This window comes from Lygodium microphyllum, chromosome 23 (assembly GCF_053477565.2).
Source record: "Lygodium microphyllum isolate KBCC chromosome 23, Lygodium_microphyllum_v1.1.10, whole genome shotgun sequence".
In the NCBI taxonomy this organism is placed as follows: domain Eukaryota; kingdom Viridiplantae; phylum Streptophyta; class Polypodiopsida; order Schizaeales; family Lygodiaceae; genus Lygodium; species Lygodium microphyllum.
The window spans coordinates 126,046,886-126,053,874 of NC_141157.1; the positions used below are offsets into that span (position 1 = coordinate 126,046,886).

Below are 6,989 nucleotides of genomic sequence, written 5' to 3' on the forward strand. Positions count from 1 at the left end.
GGTGACATGAAAGAGCTATTGTGCCTCCATGGTTTGTGGTAGCTGGGCGGAGGCATTAACAAGGCTCGGAAGGTCGAGGCGATCCCAATGCCCCTAGGGTACGCACGACGCTAGTGGTGGCTCTCGGAGGAGCGGAGAGAAGGTCTGCCGCCCCGGGCCATCTCACGGCACTGGAGTAAATGGCCCCTCCAAGAAAGGAGGCGCGAGAAGCAGAATCCTCGAAGCAACACGACTCATCAAAACTGGCTTGTGAATCGCCCCAGCGTATCCTTTCGGCTCTTGCCACGTGTTGGAGTTGGGTTGGGGGGGACTTTGGCGTTCGACCCCTCCCGTAGGTAGAGAGATGCGCAGGGCTGGAGAGTAGTGGGCGGAGAGGGGGACGCAGGTAACCGACTTGACCGCCTACTTAAGGCGAAGCTTGGGGATGGGAGAAGCATACTTACCTGGGCGGGGTCTATCGGTGATCAAGAAGGCCGATGGCCTAGGGTCGGCCTCTCCATTGCACTGCGGACGGGCCGCACCCTAGCATCTCCCCTGAGTGGGAGAGTGCACGTCATAATTTGTGGCAGCGGGGGCTCGCGTTCGCGCGGCCCCTATTCAACTCCTCAGACCTCCGATATCGGAAGTTAACCGGATGACAGTTTTGTGTTCTCATGACAGGTTCGGGTGCTTCGTGGATATGGCTGTTGGGTGCTTCCATGCCGGGCTCGTCCTCTCTATCACAAGGCAAAGAAGGTTCGTCCGTCTGATTGCCCAGTCGGCAGCCTGGTCAGCAGGGCAGGTTCGTCTGTTCGGCCAGAAAGTGGAATCGCTCGTCTGATTGCAGATGGCAGGGTTTTGACAGTCTGACGGGGGGTCATCAGGGATCGCACAAAACACCTGACGGTCTTTTCTTCAAAAATGGTCGCTCTGCAAAAGCACCCCCCGCCCCCAGAGCATAGCGCCTGGTTGGTGGCGGCTTCTTTCCTGGATTGGACCCTCCCCTCAAAGGCCAAGGAGATCTCCTGACGGCCGGTGTGCCGCGCCGCCCTGCGAGTGGAACGAGCTGACAGGATTTTGTTGCCAGCCTCTCGTGATGAACACAAGGACGCCGCTGTGCTGTACCAGTTACAACGCCCTCGCAACCATATTCTGGCCAGCTCAAATTTTAGGATACAGAGACGGAAGCAGGCACCTTTGTTGATGAAGAACAACCCTGCACGCCGTGGTTGCTCTGACCTCCAAGACATCTTTTGATTCTGAGTTTGGACCCATCTGCCGTGACCTGCCCCGCTAAAAGCGGGGAGATCAAGCCTTACTGATCCCAACAGGTCAAAGCAGCAGCAGATGCATCCATCTGCTGCAAGGTCTGTATATTCATTACTGATCTAATAGAGGGGGATCAAGCAGGATTTGCAAGAAACTCTGAGGGAATCTCAGTGGTGGCAATCTTGTGAGAGAGCTTGGAGTGCTTAGAATTCTTCATGTCCAGTGCGGTTGTTGGGATTCCGCGGTTGCTTAGAATGCTTGAGCACTCGCGCTGAGACGAGATCAGACATTCTCCAATACTCTACCTGGATTGGCCATGAGTCGCAGCAACGGTAGTGTTCCCTCCCTTTCAGACCATCTCTTTTAATATGCCTCCACCAGGCACGCGCGCTCATTATCTCCCTGTATTGCCGGGTCCCAATCAAAACGAGCGATCCTCCTAAGCGTTGCAGACAACAAGGCTGCTTAATAAGCTAGTTGACTCCGAAGTAGGGTATGGTTCCAGAATTCCTTGGATTGTCTCCATGTCTCTGTACCTAGGTTGACAGATCTCCTTCCAAGAGCAGAATGCATCACTTTGGTTCAAGAAGTGTGGCATAAGTGCGCGGGGATGGCTTTGAGCGTTGACCACCCCAAAATCTAACGGCTGCCTTTTTCCTTGCCACAATGAGTCAGGTTGAGCTCTCTGTTAGATTGCATCCTATTGACCTAGCCTCGCCTACGCTTCCAGAACATGATATTTTTGGAGCAACCTGCCCGAGAATGTATTACTGAATTTTTTTGAAGGTCCATTCTTCTGGCCGCTCATCATTGGCCACTTTCTAGGCCTCTGACTGTTTCCAATGGGTGGCCCACGAGTCACCATAGGGCTTGGGTATTGCTGTGGTTTCAGGGGGTATGACGGGTGCTCATTTCGGCGGCCCAAATCATTAAATCAAGCTTTGGAGATGCAACAGGCCAGGCATCCTCGGCCATGAGGTGCTTGTCGACTGTGATCATGATCTTATGGGTACAATCCACGCCATTATCAGTCAGGCGTAAGATTAGACACGCTACCGCCAAGATTGTGTCACGTTGAGCTGGACACCTTGTTGGACGATGCAGGGCCACAACCATTTTAAACCAGAATAGCATCCACCTTCATTTAATGTGTACCCTCTAAGACCCTTGGGGGTTGGGCATGAGCATCAACTTACATTTTCCTTTAATCAGACGAAGATGTCCTTCATTCTTATGATGAATATATTCTTTCTGGGGCTTATAGGCCAAAATGGCCAGTTTGGCCTTATGAAGACCTCTTTCTCTACCCAGGGCTATTCCCTGTATTGACTTCCCATGAGGATAGGGCTAGGGCTCTTGCCAAAACTAGCCTTCTTCAAGGGGTTAGGATTGCTGTGCCTAATGATCGATCACAGTGGGGGCAGGAGGATTACCCTACCCGGTTGCTTCTTGGGGCTTGTCTCAAAGTCCACATAACTGTCCTTGTTGCTGTTGTCCCTTTGCCGATTGGGTGCTAGTCTTGGCCTCCTGGGAGTGCTGCCACCGGACTGCTCTTTTGGGTTGTGGGCATGGCTTTTTTGTAGCTTTGGGTAGCTACACCATGTCCAGCTGCCCTTATAGCATTAAGTTGCTCGAGGGACCAGCATCAGCTACCTCCCAAGCCACCAGCCTCCTCTTTTAAGGAGAGCGCTCTAGCCCCTCCGCCAGACTTTGTGACAGCTCACAAGCAAGGGCCGGCCTGTCTGCTTTGCAGACTGGAAAACCCCTGCACAGACCTACTACTGCACAGACCTAGTAGGTCTGTGCAGGCTTTCCTACCCCCCAGCTTGATGTACTGAGTCAACCGCACATGATATTTACACTGAAGCTGTAAAACCTCTGTGACAGCCATCATTTTGGTTGCATGTATGTGGCTTGCTTAGGAACCATATTACTCCTCAGGCCAACAAGCCTCGCCTTGCCTTGCCTTCCCACTCTGAAGAGTAGGCATTCAATACCATCGTGCGTGGCATAAGACTCCATTTCATGGGTTTTAAACTTTTTCTTGATTTCCTAATCGTCAGATGTTGGCTACTCTGGCCGCCCAATCAGTTGCCCATTGCTAGCCTCACTAGATGCCTTGCCCTAGTTGAGCAAGTCTCATCCTAGCTGGGGAGTGGAGTTTGCCAGCTGCCAGATAGTGTTCTTTCAATTGCTTGTGGTCGAATAATGCTTCTTGACAGTGTGTGGGTCACTGTACTTCCATACTGTCTCACAAGTTTGGTGTTTTCAGACAAGTGCAGGGTGCTACCCTGGAGTGATATGTGGCTTGGCCATGGGCGGATTTTTTGGTGGACAGTTTTCATGGGACCGATTACAAATGAGACAGGCAAACTTGGAGTTGAGGAGAAGTGTCGCATGGCCAGCTTTGCTGGGGAGTGATGACCGACTGATTGCTTAGGAGTAGTGAGGTAGAGAGTAGCTTCAGTTTTAGTTGGGTGAAGTGTGGCCCACTTAAATGTAAAGAAATACTTCAACAAAGAAGATAAACTCGAAAGTGTTCGACACTAGCACAATGGTAACAGTAGAACCCAAAGCTGAAGAGAACTCAGAGATGACGAGAATGGCTGTGAGCTATACTAATGTGAATACAATGAGCCTTCAAACTCTATGCCTCCTCTGGGCAGGGGCAGAGATGAGCTGGAAGAGAACTTGCTGAGAGCTCTGAGAGCGTGTTGTACCTCCAACAGATCTCAAAATGCACCAGGCAGGCTTTGAGTAAATCGGCCACTATAAACGCAGGCTATGATGTCTGAACAAGCCGATAGCTCTGAGAGTGTATTGTACCTCAGATGGATCTCCAAACGCAGCAGGCAGGCACTGATTAATCAGCTGTTGTAAACGTAGGCTTGATGTCTGGACAGGCTGATATAGACGGGAGGGAGCATGGGGGACTTGCAAAAAGCTGAAAATGCTGACTTGTTGATTTGAGTGTGTAGGATGCCAGCAAAATGAACCTGGTCACAACATGGCATCAGCTCTAGAAGCTGTTTTATGGGCTGAATGGCAGAAGTATGCTGAAAACGTGGCTGGCAGAGCACATTATACCAAGACAAGCAGTAGTATAGATGCAGGGTGAATCATTGAGTGTGGGCACTAGCATTCGCTCCCTCTCTCCAACAGAATCCACACTGAGCATGTTGATGATGATCATCAAGAGTGCGCCTGGCGTAAATATAACACAAAATCAAGTGGGTTAGAAATGATGGCATTGGGTGGCCAAATTTTGGCTCAAATAAATGTAAAGGGCCCAGTCCACAAATAGTTACATAGACTCACACATGAACTACCTAATCTTTTAACAGCCTCTTTCAAATAATGGGGGATCTGGTACAATAGAACATATAATGATAATGATGCATCGTAGTATATACAATAACGACCATCAGAATATGACAATGAATACCCAAGTAGTGGATGATCAAGCCAATACCAAGGTGCCTCGAAGAGAACTTGATGCTGATGTTGATCATACCAACTCTTGAAAACAAAAAGTAGTCATGCAGCTCTCTATATTGATCAACAATGCCACTCTAGTAGCATACGCGACCATCTCGTCAGCAATGCCTTTGAGCATACATGACCCTAGGTAAGGTAACACTTTGGCTGGACTGCCAAAGTGTTTCCTTATGTGAGTTTGGACTAGGAGCAAAGAGCAATATCCGCTCTTTGCTCAATTCGAGCTTTAATATCTCAAAACCTGCTAGACTTTGGTTGATATGGAGGGGCCCCACTTTGGATCCTTTGCACTACTATGATTGTATAAATGAGGCCCAATTGCCCCATCTCACTATGCCCTCAGACTTGCTCTTTGCATTGGAGAGTTGTGAGGGATATTACATCACTAACACGAGAAAGTAGTAGAGGGAGGGGTGGCCATGCCATTTCCATTCTCTAAAGAAGATGAACCCTTTGCACTTTTGGCCTTTGCCTTGGCCACAGGATTGGAATTGAAGTTAGAGGAGAATAAATATGACATTTTGTTGGAAGAGTCTCTATCTTACTTCTTTTTCTTGTTCTTTCATGAGGCTACTAGTTCTTTGCAATCCTTGTGTTAATAGCCCTTTTGACCACAGTGATAATATTGGGACTTCATCTTCTTTTTTATATCACCCCTCTTTGAACCTACAAAAGCCTCCTCATGGCCATCTTGTTGACATTAAAGCTTTTTTTGTAACCTCAAAGATGCCTCATATGCTCAAGTAGTATGGAGGAGGTATAGGTTTAGCTAACTGGTATCAATGATGTGTGGTCTTGTAGAGTATTGACTACCTCAACAAAATCTAGAGGGAGCTTATAGAGTACAATCCCCACAAGATGATCGTCTAGAAGGAAAAATTGCATGCGCTGAAGTTGATTTTGTAGTTGCGCAATACCAAGTAGAAAAGATTGGATAGTACCCTTAGGCTTGAATTTCATTTGCTAGAGATGATCATAGAGGGTCATAGCGTATAATATTGTAACTTGTTCTACCCAACCTATATGTAGACAATAATCAACTGATTGCATCACAAATTCCTAGTCCACAAATAATCTCACAGATTTACTCATGGGCTGCCTTATCCACTAGCACTATGCAAGCCACCTATTTATACGTGAGAAACCAACCAAAATTGTGGCTTTCTTACGGAACAAGGAAGCTTTGTAGCATTTTGAGTTTTGGGGTTGTTTAAAATGTGTTAGTGAAGGTTTTAATGCGAATACACCTTTTAACACCTCATCTTAGGCTCAAAATTGGAACCAAGTGGGATTGCAAGCACAGGGTACTCTAAATTATCTTGAGAGGTCCTAGTGCAAAGCAAAAGAGACATTGGTCCAAGGGTGCATGATGGCTGTCCAAGGACCTACCAAGATTATAGAGGTGATGGCTATCTTTCCTCAGGAATCCAAAGTGCCATGCTAGAGAGGGCGAGGCATTGGTTAAAGGATGCCATCAACTGTCCAATGGCCTATCGGGACCTATAGAGGCCTAGTGCCACAAACATCTTGCACAAAAACATTGCTTTGAATTTTGCCACAATGATGTTGATTTGTAGTTCGCAACTTGTCTCATCTAGCATGCACATCTTGTCTCTCACACAATGTGTTTCTCATGCATTTCCTCGGCCACAACATCCACCTCCTCTAGTCCCATGCCTATCGAATGCATGAGCACTTGTATATGGGCAATGCCCTCTCCCCACTAGAACTTTAACTACCCCTAGTCAAATAGTCTCGTAGTAGATACGAAGCAAAGGCAAAGCGTCATCACCAAATTGAAACTCATCCAATCCTACTACCTTTTGCATGGGGTAACCTTGAAGCTTAAGAAAATATTAGAGCTTGTTCCATCATGTACTCTTCTTGTACATGTGAATCAACACTTGTTCTGGTACCAACAACTCTTGAAGCCCATCAACATCCACTAACTTTGGTTCCTCTTGGTTTGGGGTTGCAGTAGAAACATGTCCATGATACTGTACAAGATTACTCACATGGAACACTAGATGCGAAGGGGAGCTCCAATGGATAAGTCTTGTCACTGTACTTTTTAACAATGTGAAAAGGCCCCTCTTTCGAGGTGCTAGCTTAGGTGAAAACTCCCCAAAATGCTTCAAATGTGTCTTCAAGATTTTTAGATAGCACCATTGACCTTCTTAGAAGAGCAACTCATGCCAATGTTTGTCAATCTCCTCTTTTTGCTGCTGTTGTGCTTGTTGCAT

At 47.5% G+C, this 6,989-nt stretch overlaps 1 non-coding gene across 1 annotated transcript; it reads left to right on the forward strand.

Moving 5' to 3' along the window:
* Positions 1-435: 435 nt before the first annotated feature.
* Positions 436-597, forward strand: LOC148016719 (U1 spliceosomal RNA). Its single transcript, XR_015688227.1, has one exon. It is a non-coding gene; the product is annotated as a U1 spliceosomal RNA (small nuclear RNA).
* Positions 598-6,989: the final 6,392 nt, after the last annotated feature.